At 50.3% G+C, this 26,083-nt stretch overlaps 2 long non-coding RNA genes across 4 annotated transcripts in view; one reads left to right on the top strand and one right to left on the bottom strand.

Annotated features, from left to right (window-relative positions):
* Positions 1-575: 575 nt before the first annotated feature.
* Positions 576-19,652, top strand: LOC144323601 (uncharacterized). Of its 3 annotated transcripts, XR_013389003.1 has the most exons (8): positions 1,171-1,462; positions 2,328-2,486; positions 2,582-2,776; positions 7,161-7,442; positions 15,062-15,171; positions 18,708-18,877; positions 19,206-19,303; positions 19,403-19,652. It is a non-coding gene; the product is annotated as an uncharacterized LOC144323601 (long non-coding RNA). The 3 variants fall into 3 exon arrangements; XR_013389002.1 differs by lacking the exons at positions 1,171-1,462; positions 18,708-18,877; positions 19,206-19,303; positions 19,403-19,652 and adding an exon at positions 576-731 and having other exon boundaries at positions 15,062-15,440; XR_013389001.1 differs by lacking the exons at positions 18,708-18,877; positions 19,206-19,303; positions 19,403-19,652 and having other exon boundaries at positions 1,182-1,462; positions 15,062-15,439.
* Positions 7,254-26,083, bottom strand: part of LOC144323602 (uncharacterized) — a 59,499-nt gene continuing 40,669 nt past the window's right edge. Inside the window, exon 2 of the long non-coding RNA XR_013389004.1 lies at positions 7,254-7,406. This is a non-coding gene — a long non-coding RNA (uncharacterized LOC144323602). The remainder of the gene's footprint in view (positions 7,407-26,083) is intronic.

Raw genomic sequence — 26,083 nt, 5'->3', positions numbered from 1 at the left:
TTAAGATTTTGGTTATTTATTCATGAGAGGCAGAGACAGAGACAGAGGCAGAGGGAGAAGCAGGCTCCCTGCGGGGAGGGAGCTCGATCCCAGGACCCCAGGATCATGCCCTGAGCCAAAGGCCACCCAGGCGTCCCACATCTGAAACTTTTAAAACTGTGTTCACATCACACAGCCCCAGCACTTGCCTCCTCTCTCACCCACCTGAAATGTCCTTCCTTCCTGAAGCTTCCCTCAGCCTGAGCTCACCCCTCCCCCACCAGCAGACAACTGAATTGCTTCCTCAGCCGGTGGAGCCACAGCCCCCTTCCTCGCCCCCCCTTCCTCACCGCCCCCCCCCCACGCAGACACTGACAACAGGTAGGATAAGGCGTGGCCACTGCCCCCCTGCCCCCAGCACCCTGGGCTTATACCCTTGGCATTCTGGAGCCCAGCCCGGGCGAGCTGGGTGAGGTTGGGGGCACAGACATTTGCCCGCATGCCCCTGAGCGGCCCAGGGAAGGGGGCGCGGAAGTGGAGGGGATGGGGGTGGAGGGGATGGGGGTGGAGGGGATCCCGGCCCCGCAGAAGAGGCTGGGGTGAATGTGGTTGCGTTTGGGCGCATGCCAGCACTTCACCGCCCCTCTCCAGCAGAACCCATTAACCCTCGAGATGAATGCGATTATCCCAATTTGACGACAGACAAAACCGTGCCCCCGAGAGGCTGCGCAACTTGCTCAAGATCAGGGCAGGTGCGTGGGGCCAGCATCCAAGGCTGGGCTGTGCGAAGCCTGCTTTCTCCCCACCTCCACGGGAGCCCCGCTCGTGGCACAGAGGGGGGACCCTCTCCCCTCGTCAGCTTTGCACGTGCACCCTGAAGGCCGGAGGGACGCTGTTTCCTCCGTTTCCTCCGACCAGCAGCACGGGGGTGGGGGGGGTGGGGGGGGTGGAGGCCAGGAGGTGGGGACTGCCCCCCCAGGTGAGGAGGACGCAGAAACGCGAGCCACCTCCTACCAGCTAGGGGGCGGCGGGGACCCCAGCGGTTTTGACTGTTGATCCATCACAGTGATACATGATCGCATATGTCACAGTGAGACACAGATAATCTGCTTCACGCTGCTTCCGACCTCCGGGGGGAGCAGGTTGTCTAAGCACCTCGATGCCATGGTGATAGACGTCATGTTAATGCCTCTGTGCACGGAGGGAGCGTTATAAAGGCATCGGTCTGTGCCTCGAGGAGTCTCTTTACGAGGCGTTGGAGGGCCCAGCGGCTCCCGTCCGCGCAGGTGCTGCTCTCTCTGCCCGCCCCGAACACAGAGCCCTCAGCCCCCAAACAACTGCACCCCCTTGGTCTGCACCCTGGGGCCCTGGGAGCTGCGCAGCCTCGGGGTGTGAGTCTGGCGTGTGGTCTCCTGTCTGCCCAGGGTGGTCTCTGTCACCTTCACCTCTGACTCCTCCTGGCTCGGCACAGTGTGGGCGCCTAGTATGTGCATAATAAATATCAGTGGATAGACGGGTGGATGGGTGGGTGGGTAGATGGGTGGGTGGGTGGGTAGATGATTGGGTGGGTTGGTGGATGGGTGGGTAGGTGGGTGGATAGGTGGGTGGGTGGATGGATGGGTGGATGGGTGGGTGGGTGGATGGGTGGGTGTGTCGATGAGTGGGTGGGTGGGTGGATGGGTGGATGGGTGGGTGGATGGGTGGGTGGGTGGGTAGATGAGTGGATGGGTGGATGGGTGGGTGGGTAGATGAGCGGGTGGGTGGATAGGTGGGTGGATGGATGGGTAGATGGGTGGGTGGATGGGTGGATGGGTGAGTGGGTAGATGAGTGGGTAGGTGGGTGGATGGGTGGGTAGGTGGGTGGGTGGATGGATGGGTGGATGGGTGGATGATGGGTGGTTGGGTGGGTAGATGGGTGGGTGGATGGGTGGATGGGTGGGTAGGTGGGTGAATGGATGGGTGGATGAATGAATGTATGGGTGGGTAGATGGGTGGATGGGTGAGTGGGTAGATGGGTGGGTGGATGGATGGGCATGTGGATGGATGGATGGGTCAGTGGGTGGGTGGATCAATGGTGAGTTAAGCTTAAGGTGGGGTGGAGTGCCTTCCTCTCAGGCTGGCTGTGAAGGTGGGTGCCCAACATGGAACCTGGCACAGAGCAGGCTCCCAACAGGTGGCAGGGGGATGGATGGTGGCTCCTGGCGAGAGGCAGGGACCGGCCTTGGGCAGGGAGCTGACGGGCTGGGGCTGTCCTGTCAGGCCTTCAGGAACCAGGTGATGGAAATGAAACCACAGCACATGGAGAAACCTCGTTTTCACCAACACTTTCCACCTGCTCTCACCCACAGGGCCGCTGCAGAGTCAACCTGCTAGATTTGGATCTGATGGCCTTTCCTCCCCCGAGCTCTTGGTGGGGGCTTTGGGTTAGCAGGACAGGAGAGGCAGGGGACGTGGGCTCTAGTGGCATCCCTGATGGGTGGCCGTGGACTCCACAGTTGAGTTTGCAGGTGAGGTCCTTACACTTCAGCACTTGTGCTCATCCAGACATCTGTCTGTGAGTCCATCCATCTGTCCCTTCACATTCTGCTGCGTATCTCTCCAGCACTGGGCAGTGGCCTCGCAGACAGATGCAGAAGTAAGAGACCCAAGCTTCGAGGAGCCCATGTTTGGGTGAGAAGCGATCATTCCAGCACAACGAGGCAATAACGTGGGAGTTCAGGCCAGCTACTCAACTCCAGACGCTGTTCAACACACTTCTAATCTATAAATCAACTCAGTCCTCACTGCAGTCCCATAGGTAGGTACTACAACCAACTCCATTTTACAGATGAGGACGCCGAGGCACAGGGAAGTTAAAATAATTTTAAAAAATATTTTTTAATTTATTCATGGAGACAAAGAGAGGCAGAGACCTAGACAGAGGGAGAAGCAGGCTCCCTGTGGGGAGTTCAATGTGGGACTCTCTCCCAGGACCCTGGGATCACGCCCTGAGCCAAAGGCAGCCACTCGACCACTGAGCCACTCAGAGACCTCAAAATAAAATTTACCTGGCCCCCCTGGGTGGTTCAGGTAGTTAAGCATCTGACTCTTGGCTTCAACTCAGGCCATCATCTCAGGGTTGTGAGATCGAGGCCTCATGTCAGCTCCACACACTCAGCATGGAGGCAGTTCGAGATTCTCTCTCCCTCTCCTTCTGTCCCTCCCACTCATGCTGTCTCTCTCTCTCTCTCTCAAGTAAATAAATCTTCTTAAAAATTATAAATAAAAAAAATAAAATTTGCCTAAAGTCACAAAGCTAAGAAATATGTCTAGCGGTAGTGACTCTGAAGATAACCCCTGGCTCTTGGGGCCCCGTCCACTCCTCCATCCCACCTTTAACAGCAGAAGTGTGTACAGAGCCAAGAGTGAGGCACGAGAAGAGGTTATTTGCTCAGGGAGAAGAGAGGAGGGAGTGCCAAGGAGGGCTTCCTGGAGGAGGTGACAGCCACAAAGGAGGAGGAAATGGGAGAGCACAGATGCCCCTGCAGTCCAGAGGAGCCTTATCCACACGAAGACTACAGCTTTTCAAACTGGACCAAAACTCCTGGTCTTTGTTTTCAGTTAGTTCCCACGCACACCTATTAAGTGCCTACTGTGTGCCAGGCAGTGGAAGCACAGGATGTAAGTCATAGTTTTGCCTTTGAGTCGCTCCCCATCTCGAGAAGAAAACAATCCCCGGATGGGAATTTCCAGCCGCCCCAGGTGAGCAAAGGTGGGCGAGGAAGTGACTGTGAGGCCCCTGGCCTGGCCCTGCTTCGGTTCCCGTGCTCAGGAGCTGCCTGTATTCTCTCCGTTTCCTCCTCAGGCCAAATTGTGAGTGCGGGGGACACAGCAGCAGTGCTGGGGGGCCAGCCTCCCTCCCCTCCTGGAGCCACCCGGGGTGCTTTTGGGGTCCTCCTTTCTGCACCATGTAGAGGCCTGAGGCTGGGGGGGCAGTGACCCTGCTCCTGGAGTCGACCTGACCATGACCACTAAGTCAGGGACGTGATTCCGCCCGAGAACCGGCTGTGACTCAGTCGAGGGGACCCTTCTGAGCGTGAGCTGGGCTGGCCCACAGTAGACCGGCCTCCTTCCTTGGAGAAAATGAGCTCTCCGTTACCAGAGGTGTGCAAACCTGTCCGGAGGCCATTCTCCCTGCACCTCACTCAGAGCCTCCTGTCCTGCTTGTACAGTTGACTGGGCCCCTCTCCAAAGTGCCTGCCCAGTTCAACCCAGTATTTTTGCTTGTTTATTAAGTATTTGTTCTATACCAGACATGGTTCTAAAGGCTTTTCATGTATTGACTACTTCAGGCCTCAGAAACCTCGTGCGTGTAGGCATTTTTATTGCCCCTATTTTACAGATGAAGAAACTGAAGATCCGAGAGTGTAAGCCACTTGCCTAAGGCCACACAGCCAGTAGGCAGTGGAACAAGGGCCCCGTGATCGCACTTTTAATCATTACGTTCTCTTGCAAAATTCACTTGATTCCCCAGCAGGGCTGGTATTATAACCCTCATCTCATAGATTTAGTGGCAGAGAAAAATCGTGCAAATGGCCTGCTTGACGTCACAGAGGGGATCAGAGGCCAGGGTTCTCCTAATGGACACATGCCCCGAGTGAGACAAGACCCTCCCTGCAGATTCTGTCGGGGGAAGGCAGCAAGGAGGCCTGCCCCCTCCTCGGTCCCTGCCACTCGGAAAATAATCCTGAAGATCTGGGAAAACACCCAAAACACAAAGATGGCATCATTTTTCAATATTTATTCCACGTTCACCATATGCCGAGGCCTTGTTAGGACGTGTTAGGCTGGTACAACTGTGTCCTCAGGAGAAATAAGCACCGACCAAGAGTCTAATCATTGCAGGTCCTCAGGTGTCAGGCAGGGAGCCTTGAAGGTCTTGTACTAGTGGTACCACCCCTGTCCCCACAGGCCACGGACCGCCCGGGGGTTGTCCTATGCCAATGGTGCCACCTGGTGGCTCCCCCGAGGTGTCTTTCCCCCGTCCCTTCCTTCCCTCTAGGGGGTCTCGGGCTTCCAGAGGCTGCTACCCAGCAGGCTCAGGCCAGGGCTAGAGAGGCCACAGGAGAGGGTGGCAGGAGCAGAGGGGGCAGGGGTAAGGGGGGGACCAGCGGGACCGGGCAGGGGGCAGGGGGCCTGTGGGCTCGGAGAGCAGAGCCGGCTGGCTGTCCCAGCAATGCCCTTCCCGGGCTGGGGAGCGCCCCGCTCCTTTCCCACAAGCCGCTTTGCTGGGAACACTTTATAAAACCCACCTGGGGGAGATTTCATTGGATCCAGTTATTGGCCACCAGGCAAACTAGTCGCAGGGTTTTGCAGTGACAACCAGAGACTTTCTGAGCAGGGCTCCCACAGTGAGTTCAGCCAATTAAGGAAACAATTAGCCTCCCCTGAGGCTAATTCATGCACTGTCACCCCACACAGTTCTATGGTTTTATGAGCCAGAGGGCCTCAGTGTCCTGTGGGCAGAGGGGTGTGTGTGTGGCAGCCAGTAATTATGCGGATTTCTGGCTCCACCCCAGAGATTCAGCTCTGAGAGGCCAGGGGATCTGTATTTTAACAGCCCGTGGTTCTCACACTGGAAAAAATGCCTGAAGCTCTTGCAAGGCACATTCCCAAGGGGTTGTGGGCAGGGCGATGGCAGCCTTCCAGGAGGCCTGCTCTGAAAGGGCCAGGAGGAGCCCTTCAAAGAGATTTGATCCTCCTTCCTTCCCTCTCCTCCTCCCCCTCCCTTGGAAGGCCAGCAGGTGTCCTGGGAATATAGACCGAGCCCCCTCCGTGTGCCTCCCCGCCTTACCTTCTAAGCCAGTGGGGACAGTCTCTTCATCTACCCTGTATGGGTTTGATGAAGACAGAGGGGAGAGCACTTTGCAAAGAATGGGATGTTGGTTGAAAGTAGCAGTTCTGCCTTAAACTCTCACTGAGCCTCTTTCTAGAATAGGTCTCTATGTGGGGCTTGGGGGACTGGCAGAGAGCCTCGGGGATCCAGCAAGGGGAGATGGGGCGCGTCCAGACATCCAGGGTGTGGGTTATGGATGAGGAACTCTGTGGAGGGAAACAGGTCTGGGAGGGGCAGTGGGAGAACATGGGGGGAGGGTGGGGAGTGGGAGGAGGGGCAGGAGAGGAGGACCCCAGGGGAGTCCTGTCTTGGAGCTGGCCTCTGCTGGGGCTCCAGAGATGGGGTCAGGGGTCAGGGTAGGGGCAGGAGCATCTTCGGGAACCCTCCCACCAGCGTGGTCTGATTCCCTGAGAAAGCTGCTGCCTCTCCCACTCTCCCTCTCCTCTCCGCCCAGAAGGTTCTCTTCCTCCCACTCCTCTTTAGTGCACCATGCTAGGCCATTTCCCTCAAATGCCCCATGCCTGGGGAGACTGAGTCACAGGCAGAAGGCCCTCAGTCCTTCTGCAAAGAACCCAGGCCAGCACCTCTAATTCTTACAGGATCTAGAAGTGCCTGCAATGACCCACCAGAAACTTTGGGTCACTCCTTCCTTCCTTTCTTTCTTTCTTGCTTTCTTTTTCTCTCTAGGATTTTTATTTATTTATTCATGAGAGAGAGAGAGGCAGAGACACAGGCAGAGGGAGAAGCAGGATCCATGCAGGGAGCCCAATGCAGAACTCGATCCCAGGACCCTGGGATCACGACCTGAGCCGAAGGCAGATGCTCAACCGCTGAACCACCCAGGCATCCCTGGATCACTCTTTCATTCATTCATTTAACAAACCCCCTTGGGGACATTGCTCCGGATCATCCTGTCCTGGATGCCCTCCATCTGGGGCAGAGCCTGACACTCATAGAGCTGAGTCACAACCCAGTGGGATCCCAGTGTGAAGGGGACACGAGCCCAGACCAGGCTGAGCCTGCCACAGAAGCCAAGGCCACAGCATTCACAAAGGCTCAATGAGAAGCTTCGAGGACTAGGAGAGAATGAGCCAGCCGGAGGGACTGGGGTGTCAGGTCCTGAGCAGCTGAGGTGGGAGAGGGGCCTGGAGGGCCTCCCTCCTCTCCATCCTTGGCTGAAACCACCTGTGCTCCCCAGTGACGCTGGCCAGATGAATTAAACTATTTATTTTTCTGTTAAAAAATAACTGGTGGTGCAACAAGTATCAATTTGTTCTGTTTTCATTCTGCATGTACGGATTTTCAGCCGCATCTGAGTCGAGCCACTTTCTGGCCGTTGGCAGAAGCCTGGCATCATTCGTGATAGAGTTTCCGAGTGCAGAGATTTTTCTCTGGAAGACAGCTCATTTGGAAGTTGAGACACTCCTTGCGTTCGCTGGGGTGAAAATCCCATTCTGTACAGAACGCCCAGCAATCCTCAGGAGATGCTGCTGTCTTTCTAGGCCCAGAAGTCTCCAGAGGACTCGCGGATCAACAGTAATCACAGGCTGCTCTGCGTCCAGATAGAAGGAGGAAGAGAAAACATCAGGCAAGTGTAGACTCTGGGCTACACTCTGGGCTCGCTGTGCTGTGACATTTCCTGTAGGTCTCAGCAGACATAGAAGCCCAGGGGGTGTCCAGAAGATGTCCCTCCCCCGCAAGCTCCTTCCTGGGGAAAGTACCCCATCCCCACCCAGGGCCAGAGGAAAGTATTTTCAGGGCTTTTTTTAATCAGACTTGGGAGAAAGTCTTTCTAGGCAGCAGCCCTGCCTGGCAGGGAGTCCAAACCCGAGTCACTGCTTCCCTGCACTGCTGGCTATTCCTTTTCCTTCTTTTCCTCCCATATCTGTCCTCTGGTCTTTGTGTCAGCACCTTCTGGAGACACACAAAGGACTCGGCCATCCTTGAGCTGCCCATGGGTCGGAGCTGGGCTCCTTGCTCCATGCAGTTGACCTCAGAGTAGGCCCTTTGCCACCTGGACCCACATAGGGGTCCCATCACTCCTCACCCACAGCTTCCGGTGACACCATCGCCCATGGGGTGTCCAACCAGCGGCCCCTGGGCCTGGCCTGTGTCTGGAAGCAAGGGTGGGGTGGGGAGAAGCAGCCCAAGGAGGAACTGTTAAGTCATCTTCACCAGATGCTGGGCTAGCTCCCTCCCCTCCACCTCCTTGCCCGGTCAGCTTTATCCTATCCACCTCTTGCGGATGAGGAAACATGCTCAGAAGACTTGAAGTCCCTTTTCTAAAGTCACACAGCCCGAGAAGACAGAGCAGGGCCTTTGAACTCAGTTTGCCAGCGAGTGCTACCTTTGGGGGCTGTCTGCACTCCCTGGCTAGGTGGTGAGCTCCCCGCAGGTTCCCTCACCCCCTCACCAGCCCCCCTGCAACAGCCCTCCCTTCCCAGGCAATGACACAATGACACCTCCACTTTTCAGGCGCTAAGGCCCCATATGGGTACCTCTTGAATGAATGAATGAATGAATGAATGAATGAATGATGAGAAATTGGGAAGAGTCCCTGTGTGAGTTATTGGAAACGGGCCCCACAGGGAATTCAGATCACATTAATAATCGATAAATGACCTTGGTCGTGACTGGTAGAAAGTGCACGTTGGACTCTGAAAACAGGATCTGGGCTGACTTAAGGAAGAACTGGCTGACTGGGATCCTAGAGTAGCAGCCCTGCCCTGGATGAACGGTCTCCCTTGGGATTTCCCCCCAGGTCCTCTTGCTTTCCTTGCCACAGCTGCCGACAGGGTGCGTGGCCCCCAGCCTCCCGTTCTGCAGGCCAACACATCCCTAGTCCCGGTGGTTCCTCTGAGCTGGCTTCCAGACCCTTCCCACAGAAGGGGCCTCCAGCCTGCCTGTCCCTGGTTCCAGGGCAGAGGTCAGTGGGCCACACCCCTCCCTCATCCTAGAGATGCCTCCTAAAGTGCCCAGCTTCCTTTGGGCCCCTCATTTCCTCCGAGTTGCTGGTTGACCCTCTGCTGCACCCCTTCTAGGCCCCACAAAGCTTCTCCTGCCCCCGTCCCCCCCTACCCCTGGATGTGGGTCCTCTTTCCTGGTAATGCATGGTGCTGACTAACATTGGCTTCCCACATGGCAAAGCCCTGCCCTTTCTGAAAGAGGATGACCTGTTGGGAAGACACTTTTTTTGGAAGATGTCCCCCCCAACAACTCCTGTCCCAGCCTGATGCTTTACATCCTCCACTGGCGATTTAGATTTAGAGAAAGGCTTTCTCAGGGGTGCCTGGGTGGCTCAGTTGGTTGGGCATCTGCCTTTGGATCAGGGTCCTGCGATCAAGTCCCACGTCGCGTCTTAAAGAAAGGCTTTCTCAGGCTCGGGACCCACACTGTGAGGAAGCTCGGGGTGTAGGCAAGGACAACACTCCCACATTTAGCATGCCCCATGAGAGGAACCGAAACCATCTCTGTGGAACATCAGAGAAAGATCTAGGAATGGGCACCAAGCACTGGCTTCTGTGAAGGATTCAGGAAGACTGTGGGCGCTTCATACGCGTGATCTCACGGCCTCATGAGGGGCATGACTCACTGTTGGATATGGAAGGGACTCAAGCTGAGAAAAGCCAGCTGGCCAGGGTCCCGGGGGAGGAAGGGGCAGGACCAAGCACGTATCTAAACCACCTGTTTTCAGCAGAGAAAGTTCTGGGGGCGCCTGGGTGGCTCAGTCGGCAAAGCGTCTGCCTTTGGCTCAGGTCATGATCTCAGGGTCCTGGGACTGAGCGAGCCCTGAGTCGGCTCCCTGCTCAGTGTGGAGTCTGCCTCTCCCTCTCCTCCCTGCTCATGCTCTCTCTCTCAAATAAATAAGTAAAATATTTTTTAAAAAAATAAAGAAAAAGAATTAAAAATAAAAATAAAGAAAGTTGGGATCTGAGGCTTATGCAGTTTTGAGGGGGCTCTCATTGCAAAAATAAAAAAGACCCATAACTACAAAACCAAAATCAAATATAGCGGTGAATATTAACTTCCCCTTCTAAGGAGAGTAGAACTCGCAAGTTACAAATTCTAAACGGCTGACAAATGCCAGAAACAATCAAGCAACTCGAGATAACAGGATATTTTGTATTAACCTCCTATCACCTCTGCAACATATTCCCTGTGATCCTGTTCCCTCTGATCCCCTCTTTGTCCGACAAGGATTCTGAGATGTCCCGTTCTGTAAACAGAATACAAACTTTGGCCAAGTTTCCTTCATACGTGACCGGAAAGAATTCCGGGCCTGTTCAATTTTCTCCTGCAGGGACTGACCTCATGGGTCCTTGGGTGGATGGCACTGAGAACCCAGCGCGGCTTGGATGCCTCCTTTGCGGGGCCTATGATGACTTATGTCATCTTTGTTCGATGGCACTATTTCATGTCAAATAAGCAGGAAACGTACATCTTTTTCTATTGTGTCCCCTGTATTTTTTCTTCTCTCTTCTTTATCCATCAGGGCGAGTATTGCTGGAAGCCCTCCATACCCTTGACGGCCCAATAACGACTGTGGGGGTAACTGAGCCACAAAAAATATCCCAACAGCCCAAGCCAAACACATTTCCAAATCATCCTCCCCCAAATGCCGGGGGCCAGTCCCACACCACCCACCTGGATGAGAGGTGGGAAGGGAGGGAGTCAGATGGAAAGAGGTGTAACTGAGATTACAATGGCTCAACATTTGGGCACCTGGGTGGCTCAATTGGTTAAGCCCAGGGTCCTGGGATCGAGTCCCCAGGGTCCTGGGATTAAGCTGCACGTTGGCTCCCTGCTCAGCAGGGAGTCTGCTTCTCCCTCTGCCCCTCCCCACCATGTGCAGGCTTGCTCTCATAAATAAATAAATAAAATATATTTTTTAAAAAAGCCTCAACACAAAAAACATATAAAAATGTTATAGAAACGTACGACATTGGGAACACATTGCAATTACATATTCTAATTCGGTGGCAGAAAAAAAAAAGGATTTGTTTTTACCCAATAGCACTGACTAAGCAGGCACATCCGGGCAGGTGGACCCAAGTCACTCCCTGGCTGTTCCAGAGAAAAGTGTCCAAAAGAGGATGCAGCAGCCAAACTCCTGCTGGTTTTTGATCTCACTCATAAGGCCCAACCTTCGAAACCACCCTGACAGGGAGGGGCGGCCTCTGCCTTATGGGAACCTGAGCCTGAACTTGGAAGCTGGGGACCTGGGTTCAAGGCCCCCAGGCTGCCACTTCCTGAAGGGGCTTGTGCAAGTCACGAGGGCCTTCTGAGTGTCACCTCACTCCTGGCTAGGCGTTCTTGGGAGCAGGGCATATTCCCCTGCTGGGCCATAAGGGACCGTGGATGTGTGTAGGGGGGTATCCTCCCTCCCTAGTGAGGCGGGCTGGCTCCTGCCTGGGGAATACTGCCCTGTAGGCCTCTGTCGGGGTGGAGCCTGGGGGCTCACCTGCCTCTCCAGGTATGGAGAAGGGATGGTATTTCCGAATCAGCATCCTGAGCCAAACTCCAAGCTGGACTGTGGTTTACCAGTGAGCCGGGCCCCCAGGACCCCCATCGCCCTGGCCTGAGCCTGCCCCTGCGTGCCCTGCGTGCTCTGGCCGCCCAGCCCATGCCACCCTAGCAGCCAGGCTCCAAGGGGAGACAGACAGGCCCCATTGCATCCTCCCCTTCAGGCTTGACAGATGATGGGAGACTCCTCCTCCAGCTGAAGAGAACTCCAGCCCACACTTTGCCTCCAACTCAATCACGCAGGACTCGGCCCTTCATCCTGGCATCAAAGTCTGTTTGATCAGCTTTTCATCCATTTTCCAAAAATGTGGGATTTAGGGATGTTCTGAATCTTGCAGGACTAGAAGTGCTGCACCCTGACGATATATTGGTGTGGCCCCAAACCTGCCGTTGGGTGGAGGCCCTGCTCTGTGCCCACCCCTCCCGCCCATCCCACACCCCTCAGCCGGAGCCTTTAGGAGGAATTGAGGAGAGGCAGGGGAACCTGTTCTTACTGGGTGGAGACCTAGTGCCCCCTGGAGGTCAGAGAGGACGGGGTGGGTGGGTTGGGGTGATGCAAGACAAGGGACCCTCTCTGTCCTGACATCCTGGATCCAGGGCTGTCCTTGACAGTGAAGGAGACAGTGCTGGTTAAGTGTTCTGCATCCGTGTCTTTAATAATACACTTTCTTGTTTGCTAGCAAATCCCAATTTTACTGAGCCTTTTTTCAAGCATTTTCTCCCTTGAGCACAAAACCCTGTTGGGTGGCAGCTCCCTAGGTTTTCAGGGAAGAGAGAGGAAAGCTGAGAATCGGCCAAGTTCATTAGTCACTATCAAGGAGGGCCACGGGCTGTTGGCCAAGTGACAAGAAAAGCCAGGGGCACCTGGGGGGAACCTGCAGGCCTCAGGGCCAGGGAGCCAGGGGTCCTGGCAGACAGATCTGTGGGTGGCACGGCTCTGGACAACACTCAGGGTGAGGAAGGGTGAGGAAGGAGGCAGAACAGAGCAGGGAAGATACCCAGGACCCAGCGAGGTTTGCTAGGGGGTAGAGCAAAATCAGGGCTGAGAAAGTGCAACACACAAAGACCTATAAAGAAAAGCTAATTGGGGCACCTGAGTGACTCAGTGGTTGAACATCTGCCTTCTGCCCAGGGCATGATCCCGAGGTCCTGGGATCAAGTCCCGTATCCGGCTCCCGCAGGAACCCTTGTTTCTCCCTCTGTGTCTCTGCCTCTCTCTCTCTCTCTGTGCCTCTAATGAATAAATAAATAAAATCTTTAAAAAAAAAAAAAAGGCTGATCACCTCCATACTCCCACCTCCCAGTCCCTTCTCCCCAAAAGTATCTATACCCTCAAGCTCACCGGCACCTGTGACTTTTCTGACTCTGCACAGATATGAAGCCACGGCTGGGGATCTGGGCTTGTTTGATTTTACTGTCATAGGGCCATCCTTGCTCTTTTTACTGGAATGCATCTTGCTTGGGGCTGTACCTGGCAGGTCAACTAAATCAGGTGAGGAAGACCAGGTGGGGCTATAGAAGAGCAAGGATCTGCTCTGCCCAGCCGTGGGGAAGGACAGGAGGAGGCAGAGGGCAGGAGCTGAAAGAAGCCAGAGGGACAAGCTGATGGTGGGGGGGCCCCATCCCTGTCCCAGGAATTGACCTCAGGAAGACCAGGGAGGACCAAGAGGACCCGAGGACCGGGAGTCCTCACCAGAACAAGGAGGCTGTTTCTGGGGGTGGGGGAGGATGCCGGGCAGGCAAAAGCTGCTAGAAGAAGCACCCTACTCGTAAAAGGATGTTTTGTCAGGCACTTTTCTCACCCATAATACCTCCCTCCCTTTCTCGGGGTCAGCTTATTTCAAGGAGACACCACTGGGGAGATTGCTGGGAGGAGGGAGAAGCAATGGGGTTTTTTTAGGAAGGGTGAATTTGGGATTCTCTGTTGCTGACAACTCTAGCTCAGCTCCCCAAGACCCATCAGGGTGACAGCCAAGAATGGGATGGGTGAGCACCAAGGCTCTGGCTTGCCTCTCACAAAGAAAGTCTCACTGAAGCAGCTAAGTTCGGCTGTGTTCCCCAAATGATATGTCCAATACTAACCCCTGTCCCTGTGAACGTGGCCTTATTTGGAAAAAGAGTCCTTGCAGATTTATCTCGAGATGAAATCATCTTGGGTTGAGGGTGGGCCTTGAATCCGATGGTTGCTGTCCTTCTAGGAAGAGAGGGTCACACAGAGAGGCAGGAAAGGCGGATCTGTGACCATGGGGCAGAGGCGGAGGGAGGCAGCCTCGGGCCACGGAGCCTCGGAGCCCTCAGTGGGAGCAGGACCAGCTGACACCTGGATCCTGGACTCCTAGCTTCCAGAACAGTCTCCTGCTTTCCACCACCCAGGCTGGGGGGCTTTGTCATGGTGGCCCTGGGAACCTAATAGGCTGAATAAAGAAATCAAGCAAGCACTAGCAGAGAGAGAAAAAAAAAAGGCAAATTTCCTCAAGAGGAGGCCGGCGAGCAATTTTAAGTACTTCTGAGGCCATGCCAGGAGCAACTCTCTGACAAGCAATGAGCTGTAGGAGGGAAATAAGTAACTTTTTACTCTAGAGCCACATAACCTCACAAAAAGTCTGGCAAACAGAAGAGAGCATGAACCCATTATGCTGTAATAACCCTCGGGACTCTGCAGGCCTGGGATCAAATCCCCGCTCTGTTTTGCCTCTCACGAAGAAAGTCTCCCCACTCCTTTTTGACTTAGGGGAGGTAAGTCATTTCTCTGAGCCTCAGTTTATTCATCTGTAAAGTGGGGGTGATAATCTGTCCTCCCAAATCAGTTAGGGTTAAATGAGAAAACCACACACGAGTCCCCGGCATATGCCTGGCCACTCACCGAAGTTTAGTAAGATGTGCCCTGATTCCTCGTTCCTTCTCTGATTTAAAAAAAAAAAAAAAAAAAAAAAAACCTCCAGAAATGATGAAATGTGATTTGTTTTTAAAATCTCTAAATTTAAAAAAATAAATAAATAAAATAAAATCTCTAAATTTAGGGACGCCTGAGTGGCTCAGCAGTTGAGCGTCTGCCTTCTGCTCAGGGTGTGATCCCGGGGTCCCAGGATCGAGTCCTGTGTCGGGCTCCCTGCATGGAGCTTGCTTCTCCCTCTGCCTGAGTCTCTGCCTCTCTCTCTCTGTCTCTCATGAATAAATAAATAAAATCTTTAAAATAAAATAAAATCCCTAAATTTAGATGTATCACAACTTTCTTCTTCATCTATTTGGAAACAATGATTTTTTTTTTCTTTTTTAACTTTTTTTTTTTTTAAGATTTATTTATTTGTTCATGAGAGACACAGAGAGGCGGAGACACAGGCAGGGGAGAAGCAGGCTCCTTGCAGGGACCCCATGTGAGACTCCATCCCAGGACCCCAGGATCAGGACCTGAGCAGAAGGCAGACACTTCACTAACTGAGCCCCCCAGGCCCCCCTCTTTTTTAACTTTCAAAAATGTACTTTTAAATTTACAGGCAGTAAAATGCACTCTCTTTGGTGCAGTTCTCTGGATTTTGGCAAATGCATAACCACGACCAACCAATTAACCGTCAATGTAAAGAACACTCCATCACCCTCCCAAATTCCCTTCTCTGTCCCTTTGTGGTCAGTCCCTCCCCCAGGCCCTGGCAACCACTGGTCTGTCCTCCTTTTGCCTTTTTCCAGAGTGTCACAGAAGTGGGATCACACAGCACGAGGCCTTTCCAGTCTGGATGCTTTCACTGAGCACAATGCTTCTGAGACGCATCCATGCGGTCCTGTGGATTCCTTATCGTGTATGATTCCCTCGTATCGCTGAGTATACCCTGCGCATCACCACGGTTGGTTTGTCCTCTCACCAGGTGAAGGATGTGGGCTCCCCTCACACTCTGGTGATGATGGACAAGGCTGCTGTAAATATTCACGTCTCGGTTTCTCTCTGAACATGCGTTTTCATTTCTCCTGTGTAAATACCTACAAGTAGGGTCCTGGGTCCCAGTCAGGTTCCAGATGACCTCCAAGTCAGGCTTGCTAAAAGGTTTGGTTGAGGGGTGCCCGGGGGGCTCCGTCGGTAAAGCGTCTGCCTTCGGCTCAGGTCATCATCTCAGGGTCCTGGGATCGAGCCCCACATCGGGCTCCCTGCTCAGTGGGGACCCTGCTTCTCCCTCCCCCCCTACCCCTCCTCCTGGCTCGTGCTCTCTTGCTTTCTCAAATAAATAAAATCTTAAATATATATATATAAAAGGTTTGGTCAGAGAGAGCCCCTCATCATCAGCTCCAGGTCCCCATCAGCAGCAGTGTGATGACAAAGGTCAATCACTGAGGAGCAAACGTTCACTGTCCCTTCAGCCTCCTTCCATCCTGTGCCTTTTCCCTCAGAATGTCAAATCATGGTTTGGGTTCATTTCCTTCTATTTCCACTAACACGAAGAAGTGCCCACCCAAGAGCAGCGAAAGAATGCCAAAGTGGATCAAAACAGCCCAGAAAACGGTTCATGGTCCCCAGGCAGGATGGTCAAATCCCAAGTAACTGGTAATCAACCTTAAAAGCCAAAAAATGCCTTTAAAAAAGTCATCCTATCTGATTTTTTTAAGATTTTATTTATTTATTCATGAGAGACACAGAGAGAGAGGCAGAAACATAGGCAGAGGGAGAAGCACCCCTCTTGGCCTCAGTACCCACAGACCTCCAGGCCACCTGCCCTCGATCCTTGAAGATCTTAGTGCTGGGTCTCCTGTCCCCTTGCACTTGCTTACTTCCTGGTGACCGTGGCATCCGTGCAGATGGTCTTCCGGCCTCATGGCTTTGCCTCCTCTCCTGCGATGGCTGGGTCCTCCTCGCAGCTCAACAACGGGTTCCTGAGGGCACACACTGGACCTGGCAAGTGCGCTCAGATCCTTCAGACCCCCACTCCCCAGCGCTTTTAGGCCACCACCTCCCACTATCCATTCCTTGCTTCTAGATTCCTGCCTCCTGACAATCCTTGACCACCTCAGCACTCTCGAACCGTGGACCTACAGCGCTCTCACCTGATTCTCCCTCCTAGACTGTTCCCCCACCCTCATCCCACTGCCTAGGGACCCCCCACCTTGCCTCTGCTTAGGCCCTGCCCTCTGACCTCACTCCTGAACGTGACTGGAGACATACATTTGCACTCACGAGTCTCATTCACAATCACCAGGGCTCACCTGGATGGCCCCCCCAACCCCAGGCCACCTTCCTATAACCCACTGCCACCTGGCCCAGTCCCTGCCCTGCTGCTTGGAGAATATTCCCCTCACTACATCCCTCTGTTGGTTCAGAGGAGCCTTGGGGCCATCTGTCACATGCATAGTCACCTCCACTGGCAAAATGTCACCAGGTTACAGCCCCTTTGTGACCCTGCCTCCCACTTTTTTTTGAGGTTCCCCATCTCTGCCAGAGGATGGGGTTAAACACAAGCAGGGTAACCTCACATCACATCTGCAAACACTTGTGATGGCTCTCTCTCTCTCTCTCTCTCTCTCTCTCTCTCTCTCGGCCTCATCTACTTGCCAGCCTCCTTACAGGTTCACCAGCCACAGGCTCCCATCTGAGCCTTACTCTTCCTTCACCTGGAGACTCCCCCATACCCATGAGTGTCCCTCCTGCCACTGTCCCTGGCCTCACCCTCCTAGGGAGGCCTTTCCTAGCCTCCCCGCCTAAAACGCATCCCTCCCTGAACCCAGCATCTCCCTCCCTGCCACGGGTTCCTCCCAGCGGTGCTTGGTGCCTTTTTTCTTAAATCTTCATTGCCCTTGTTTTGCGTCCACCTCCCACACAGCAATGGAAGCTCCATGAGAGCAGAGAGTTTTCATTTACTCATCGCTGACCCCCGCCGACAACAGCACCCTGCACGCTAGGAGCTCAGTAAGACTCTTTGCTCCTTAGTGCCCGTGCCCACCTGGCACCCCCGCTTGGGTCCAGACCCCACCCCTGCTTGCTGACTCCAGCCCAGGCCTGGGCAGGTCCCGCGCTCCCACAGCCGCTCCTTTCCCCTTCCCGGCAGTGTGCAAACCTGCAAGCACACTCTCATTTCTCCCTTCTTACAAAACAACAACCACAAACCCCACAAAAGCCTCTCTTGGCTCAGCATCACTTTCCAAGAAGCGTGCCAGGCCTCTGATCTAGAAAATTCCTTGAAAGAATGTCTGCATTGTCTGTGTGCCTTCCCCTCCTCCTGCTCTCTCCAGATCTCTCTCTGATGGGCTTTCATCCCCTCCGGTCTCTGAAATGCCCTTGGCGAGGTCCAGTGATCTGGGTGCTGGAATCCAGCAGCCCTGTCCCGAGCCTCATCCTGCTTGGCACAGGGATCCCTCTGCCCGGGTTTCCCCTCTCCTGCTGGCTGCTCCTTCTCATCACCCCAACCTCCAAATGGGTCCAAGGCCCATACTCACGCCTGTGATAAATCCCACTGGAGGCCTTGGACTCTCAGCCTTAGCCCTCTGGCCAGGACCTTGCCTTGACTCTGGACTCGAATGCCCAGCGTCCCACTCAAAACCTCTACTTGGGGGGCCTCTGGGTGGTTTAGTGGTTGAGCATCTGCCTTTGACTCAGGGTGTGATCCCGGGGTCCTGGGATGGAGTCCCACAACGAGATCCCTACCGGGAGCCTACTTCTCCCTCTGCCTGTGTCTCTGCCTCTTTCTCTCTATGTCTCTCATGAATAAATAAATAAAATCTTTAAAAAAAACACCTCCACTCGGGGTCCAGTGGGCTCTTCCAAACTTCCACTGCCAAGCCCCCTGCCATGCCCCTCCCTCACCAACCTGCTCCTCCCCACCACCACACTATGGCCCAGGGCAGCAAAGGATGAGGTCGTCTTTCCCGGACAGCCCAGACACTTTGGGGTCTCAGCCTCACACTTTCCTCCACACCTCCCAGCCACACCACCCTCCTCACTGGGTTGGAACATACCAGATATCACCTTGCACCAGCTGTTCTGGAATATTCTCTCCTCCACCCCCATCTATAACTGCACAGCTTGCTCCCACCCCCTCCTCGATGTATTTCCTTCCTGACAGCTGTCACTATCTCTCACACTATATATTTGATTGATTGATTGATCGGTTGATTGATTGACTGCCTGTCTCCCCCAACTAGAAAGTGCCAGAATGCCATCTCCTTTGTTCACTACCAGAACAGAATCTAGTACATAATAAATTCTTACAAGGATGTACTGGATGAAAAAAAAATGACTACAATTGTACTTGAGAATTTAATGTAAATGATTAAAAAGTTTAAACGCCAGGCATCTCGGCAGGGTGTGTGGAAAGGGCAGTTTTGTCTTTTTTTTTTTTTTTTTTTTTGGCAGTTTTGTCTTTTCAGATTCGCTCAGAAGTCAGAGCACCAGCAAACACCATCCAGCTGCGACCCTCTGCATCCTTGGCAGGGATGGTGGGGACCAATGGTTCTGAGGGAAATCTAGACCTGAACATAAATCACAGAAAAATCGAGACTCGAGTGGGAGCTCCGCCGAGTCAGGTACTTTGAGATGTGTGATCTGGGTTGAAATCCCAAGATGCTGTTTTTGAAGTGGCCGATGCACACCCCAGAACGGGCCCTGAGAGCATCTGCATGGCCCTTGCGGATACCACCCCACCCCCCACCCAGACCCAGCTTGGCCACCTGCTGGCTCTGGCATGCTGCGTGAATTGCCTACCCCATCCAGATGCCTCATTTTTCTCATTTATGAAGCAAGGACAGTAATGCTTCCCTCATGAGACTGTTGTGTTTGTTAAAGAGGTAAAGCATAGGTAGTAGGCACTTTCTAGAAGGCTCTCTGTAATCCTCCCGCTTCTTTCATTCACAGCCTCGTGTCATGCCTCCCCGTGTGTATGGGCTGGATTTACTACCTACTTCTGGTCAACAGAACATGGTGTTACTTCTGAGACCAGGCTACAAATGACGGTGACTTGCTGACCCTCTTTCCCTCCCCTTCTTCCCCTCCCTCCCGGTGTCCTGCTCACTTGCTTACTCTGATTCTATATTGTGACCTGCACTATGGAGAGGCCCACACAGTGAGAAACCGAGGACAGCCTCCAGCCACCAGTCTGCCAGGAACTGAATCCTGCCAACAACCACATGAGTGAGCTTGGCCATGGGTCCTTCCCCAGCCAAGCCTGGAGATGACCACAGCCTTGGCGACACCTTGATTATGGCCTCATGGGACACCCAGAGCCAGAAGACCCAACTAAACTGTGCCCAGACCAAAAAAAAAAAAATTTTTTTTAATAAAATAAAATAAACTGTGCCCAGACCACTGACCCACAGAAACCACGAGATAATAAATGTCTGTTGCTTTAAGCTAAGGTTTTGGGTTTTTTATTTGTTACTCAGCAATACAGCATAGAAAATGCTCAGCACGGAGTGCCTGGTTGGCTCAGTTGGTAGAACGTGTGACTCTTAATCTCACAGTTGTGAGTTTGAACCCCACGTTGGGTGTAGAGATTACTTAAAAAAAACCTTGGGGTGCCTGGGTGGGTCAGTCAGTTAAGCATCTGACTCTCTATCTCAGCTCGGGTCTTGATCTCACAGTTGCGAGTTCAAGTCCCGTGTTGGGTTCCACACTGGGCCTGGAGCCCACTTACAAAAAATTAAAATCTTTAAAAATAAATAAATAAAAAATAAACAAAATGCTCTGTACAATGCCTGGCCCATGCACACATTCGATAAGTGACCAGTGATGACCATTCTGTGTATACAAAGGGAATCCAAAACACATAGAATATAAACCTAGTCACCAGGCTCTTGACATGGTCTTTTAACAATGAAACTGTATCCTTTGCCACTTAATAAAGCCATAAAACAGATGTATTGAGCCCAGAGGAGAAAAATGTACATTGTATGCTACTGTTTAAGAAGGAGAAGCCGTCCAGGTATATAAAAGTATTTGTTCATATTAAACAAAGAAAGGAAAACCTGAAAGCCAAGATCACACAGAGAGCAAGAGAGAGAACACTATAGAGAGGATGGGGTTGAGCTAGACTTCTCTAAAGACACTTCCTTTTTTTTTTTTAAGATTTTATTTACTTATTCATGAGAGACACAGAGAGAGAGAGAGAGAGAGAGAGAGAGAGAGAGAGAGAGGCAGAGACACAGGCAGAGGGAGAAGCAGGCTCCATGCAGGGAGCCCGATGCAGGACTCGATCCTGTGTCTCCAGGATCAGGCCCTGGGCTGAAGGCGGTGCTAAACTGCTGAGCCACCCGGGCTGCCTAAAAACACTTTCTTTTGTCGTTTTGACTTTGGAACCATGTAAATGGTTATTCAATTATAAACAAAAATTCAATTGAAATGAAAATTATTCCTAAAGAACAGAAGCAAAATGAAACAAATAGAAATAACTGTATATATAGGTGGCTCAACCTCTCAGATGGGAACTATTTCAAAAGTAAATAATTTTACTATATCTCCCAGAATAAGGTACCCTAAATATTTTTTTTAAAAGAGCAAATAAGGGATGCCTGAATGGCTCAGTGGTTGAGCATCTGCCTTGGGCTCAAGGTGTGATCCTGGGATCCAGGATCGAGTCCCACATCGGGCTTCTTGCAGGGAGCCTGCTTCTCCCTCTACTGTGTCTCTGCCTCTCTCTCTCTCTCTGTGTCTCTCATGAATATATAAATAAAACCTTTAAAAAAAAAAGGGTAAATAAATGGGGGCGCCTGGATGGCTCAGTTGGAAGAGGATGTGACTCTTGATTTTGGGGTTGTGAATTCAAGCACCTTGGGTGTAGAGATCACTAAAACTAAATAAATAAACTTAAAAATAAATAAAATAAATAAAAGTTTAAAAATAAAAAGCAAATAAATCTTAAATTGTCTTCACTAATTATATTGTTAACAATAATATTGGTGTTTTCCCAAAATATGTGATATAAATTACTATATGCTAAAAAAATTACTATATGCTATGTTATATTTATAACACATATTATATAATATGTAGTGCATAGGTTATGCATATGGGTAAAACAAATAATATGTTAATGTTCTTAGGAACCAAAATTTTCAGCATAAGAGAAAAAAGAAATAGAAAATCAAAGAAGATAACTGAAAACCCTATAATCCTAAATTTAAGCTGGAAATATGAACATAAACTCATTGTGCATTTTCTATTTATTTTATTTTTTTAAATATTTTCTTTTTTAAATTAAATCTAATTAATTAGCATTAGTGTATTATTAGTTTCAGAGATAGAGTTTAGTGATTCATCATTGCATATACCACCCAGTGCTCATTATATCAATGGCCCTCCTTAATGCCTATCACCCAGTTACCCCATCCCTCCACCCACTTACTAAAAATATTTTATTTTATTTTTATTTTTTTTCTAAATTTATTTATTCATGAGAGACACAGAGAGAGAGAGGCAGAGACAGAGGCAGAGGGAGAAGCAGGCTCCATGCAGGGAGCCCAACGCGGGACTCGATCCCAGTCACCAGGATCACACCCCAGGCTGAAGGGAGTGTTAAACCGCTAAGCCATCTGGGCTGCCCCAAATATTTTATTTTTAACTAATCTCTACACCCAACGTGAGGCTCAAACTCACAACCCTGAGATCAAGAGTTGCACACTCTACTGACTGAGCCAGCCAGACGCCCCACATTTTCTCTTTAAAATGAAAAGTAGGGGGATCCCTGAGTGGCGCAGTGGTTTAGCGCCTGCCTTTGGCCCAGGGCGCGATCCTGGAGACCTGGATCGAATCCCACGTCGGGCTCCCGGTGCATGGAACCTGCTTCTCCCTCTGCCTGTGTCTCTGCCTCTCTCTCTCTCTCTCTCTCTGTGACTATCATAAATAAATTTTTTAAAAAAAAATTTAAAAAAAAAAGAAAGAAAGAAAGAAAGAAAGAAAGAAAGAAAGAAAGAAAGAAAAGAAAAGTAGGGGCAGCCCCGGTGGCACAGCGGTTTAGCGCCGCCTGCAGCCCGGAGTGTGATCCTGGAGACCTGGGATCAGTCCCACGTCGGGCTCCCTGCATGGAGCCTGCTTCTCCCTCTGCCTGTGTCTCTGCCTCTCTCTCGGTGTCTCTCATGAATAAATAAATAAAATATTTTTTAAAAAATAAAATAATAAAATAAAACAAAATGAAAAGTATTTCCCAGTTCTATCCACTAAAAACTAAAGCAACAGTAGCAAAGCACTTGGTTCCCAGACTGTGGTCTCTAAACACCATTTTCCACTAAAAGGAGCTAGGGTTTCTGGACTGATTCCAAATCTGGGCAAAAAGGACAGGATTCAGGGCACCTGGGTGGCTCAGGGGTTGAGCGTCTGCCTTCAGCTCAGGGCGTGATCCTGGGGACTTGGGATCTAGTCCTGTATTGGGTTTCCCACAGGGAGCCTACTTCTCTCTGCCTGTGTCTCTGCCCCTCTCTCTGTGTGTCTCTAATGAATAAATAAATAAAATCTTAAAAAACAAAAACAACCCAAAAACAAAAAGGACAGGATAAGCCTGGAATATCTGATCCAGCAAGAAGGCTTTCATAAACTATTAGAGCTCCTCCTCTTTCCTTCCTTGCTTTAGAAGATACTCGTTGTTGTTGTTGTTTTTTCCCCTTTTTAAAAAATTCTAAAAAAGCCACTAGGCAGATGTGAACAAGTTAGGCTGTTGGGCAAAGGTAGACCCTAATTGGTTTGGGGTAGAGAGGTGTCAAGTCCTACACTAAGGTAAACGGCAGCCCACAAGGTCTGGAGGTAAATGTCAAATAGAGGGATTGAAATAATAGAAGCCCAGTTTTTGTAGTCCTTAGACTGCAATTGTCAATAATCCTGAGACACAAGATGTTTTTAATAGATGAGAGGGAAAAAATGGAGGAACTATTGTAAGGTTCTTATACTTTCCACCAAGCAGTATATTATCACTTAAAGGTAGACTGTGATTTCTTTCTTGTTTGTTTGTTTGGTTTTTGTTTGTTTGTTTGTTTTAGTAATCTCTACACCAGTCATGGGGCTTGAACTCACAACCCTGAGTCCAAGAGTTGCACATTCCTCTGTTTGAGCCATACAGATGCCCCAAGGTAGACTGATCAATTGAAGATGTATTATAGGGATGCCTGAGTGGCTCAATGGGTTATGTATCCGCCTTTGCCTTGGGTCACGATCCCAGGGTCCCAGGGTCCTAGGGTCGAGCTCCCCACTCAGCAGGGAGCCTGCTTCTCCTCTCTCTCTTTTTTTTTTTTTTGCTTCTCCTTTCCCTCTGCACCCCCACTTGTGCTTGCTCTCATTCTCTTTCTAGTGCTCTCTCTCTCTCAAATAAAAAAAATTAATAAAAATCTTTTTTTATATTTATTTATTTATTCATGATAGATATAAAGAGAGAAAGAGAGAGGCAAAGACACAGGAGAAGGGAGAAGCAGGCTCCATGCTGGGAGCCTGACGCAGGACTCGATCCCGGGACTCCAGGATCGTGCCCTGGGCCAAAGGCAGGCGCCAAACCGCTGAGCACCCAGGGATCCCAAAATCTTTTTTTTTTTTTTTTAACAGATGTATTATAAACCCTAAAGCAACCATTATAATGATAAAAATTATAATAAGCCAACAAATGAGATATAATAGAATCATTAAAATATTCAATTAGGCCAAAAGAATACAGAAGAGAGAAAGGGAAACAAAAAACAGTAAGACAAATAGAAAATCAACAGTAAAATGTTAGATTGAAACCTAACCATAACAATGGCCATTTTAAGTATAAATGGTTTAAACATCCAAATTTTAAGGCAAAGATTGCCAGGCTGAATAAAAAAGCAAGATTCAGCTGTATGCTATCTATAAGAAACAACTTCAGGGGCGCCTGGGTGGCTCAGTCAGTTAAGAATCCTACTCTTAAAAAAAAAAAAAAAAGAATCCTACTCTTGATTTCGGCTCAGGTCATGATCTCAGGATTGTGAGATTGTAGGACGCCTGGGTGGCTCAGCGGTTAAGTGCATCTGCCTTTGGCTCAGGGCATGATCCCAGAGTCCCAGGATTGAGCTTCACATCTGGCTTCCTGCGTGGAGCTTGCTCCTCCCTCTGCCTGTGTCCCTGCCTCTCTCCGTGTGTCTCTCATGAATAAATAAATAAAATCTAAAGAAAAAAAAGGATTGTGAGATTGAGCCCTGCATCAGGCTCTATGCTGGGCATACAGCTTGCTTAGGATTCTCTTCCCCCCCTCTCCTTCTGTCCCTCTACCCCACTTGCACACACATGTGCACTCTCTAAAACACACACACACACTTCAAATATAAAGACACAACTAGATTAAAAATAAAAGAATGGAAAAAGATATACCCTGCTACCACCAATCGAAACCAAAAGCTAGGGATGCCTAGGTGGCTCAGTAGCTGGGTGGCTGCCTTGGGCTCAGGTTGTGATCCCAAATCCAGGATTGAGTCCCACATTGGGCTCCTCCGAAGAGCCTGCTTCTCCCTCTGCGTGAGTATGTCTCTCTCTCTCTCTCCCTCTCTCTCTCTCTGTGAGTCTCTCATGAATAAATAAATAAATCTTAAAAAAAAAAAAAAAAAGAAAAGAAAAGCCAGAGGGCAGCCTGGGTGGCTTAGCGGTTTGGTGCTGCCTTCGGCCCAGGGCGTGATCCTGGGGTCCTGGGATCGAGTCCCATGTCGGGCTCCCTGCATGGAGCCTGCTTCTCCCTCCGCCTGTGTCTCTGCCTCTCTGTGTCTCTCATAAATAAATAAATAAAGTCTTAAAAAAAAAAAAAGCTAGAGTGACTGTATTAATATCAGACCAAGCAGATTTTAGAGCAAAAGATATTACCAATGATAAAAAGGGTATATGAGAATGATACATGGGCCAATTCATCAAGAGGACATAACAATTCTAAATGGTTATGTGCATAATAACAGCTTCAAAATGCTTAAAGCAAAACCTGATAGATCTGCAAAGAGAAATACACAAGTTGACCATTATAGTGGAAGATTTCATACCTTCTTTTAATAATTGATAAAACAAGTAGACAGAAAACCAGTAACTATTTAGAAGATTTGACATTATCAACCAACTCCATCTAATTGACATTTACAAAAACTTTACTCAACAACAGCAGAATGCACATCCTCTCAAATTCACACAGAACATTTACCAAGATAGACAATATTCTGGGCCATTAAACAAGTTGCAGTACAGTTAAAAGGATTCAAGTCATACAGAGTATGCTCTCTAACCACGATGAATTAAATTAGGAATGGATAACAGAAAGATGACTCAAAATTAAATAGCACACTTCTAGATGACCCAACAGTCAAAAAAAAGAAATCAAAGGGAAATTTGAAAGTATTTTGAATTGACTGAAAAGGAAAACATGAGATACCAAAATTTGTGGGAGTAGCAGCTATCAATTTTTTATAGATGCCCTTTATCAAATTATCCCTTCTTTTCCCAGTTTGCTGAGAGGTTGGGATTACTTTAAATCATAAATGGGTGGGGTGCCTGAGTGGCTCAGTCAGTTAAGCATCTGCCTTCAGCTCAGGTCATGATTCCAAGGTCCTGGGATCGAGCCTTGCATAAGGCTCTGCTCCCCCTGTTTGTGATCTCCCTCTCTTTGTCAAATAAATAAAATCTTTAAAAATTAAAAAAATTCAAAATCATGAATAGGTATTTTATTAGATTTTGTCAAATGCTTTTTCTGTATTAATTGACACGATCGTATGATTTTTCTTCTTTAGCCTATTGATCTGGTGGGTTACATTAACTGATTTTTGAAT

This window comes from Canis aureus, chromosome 11 (assembly GCF_053574225.1).
Source record: "Canis aureus isolate CA01 chromosome 11, VMU_Caureus_v.1.0, whole genome shotgun sequence".
Classification (NCBI taxonomy): Eukaryota; Metazoa; Chordata; class Mammalia; order Carnivora; family Canidae; genus Canis; species Canis aureus.
This window is presented reverse-complemented; position numbering and strand designations above follow the sequence as displayed.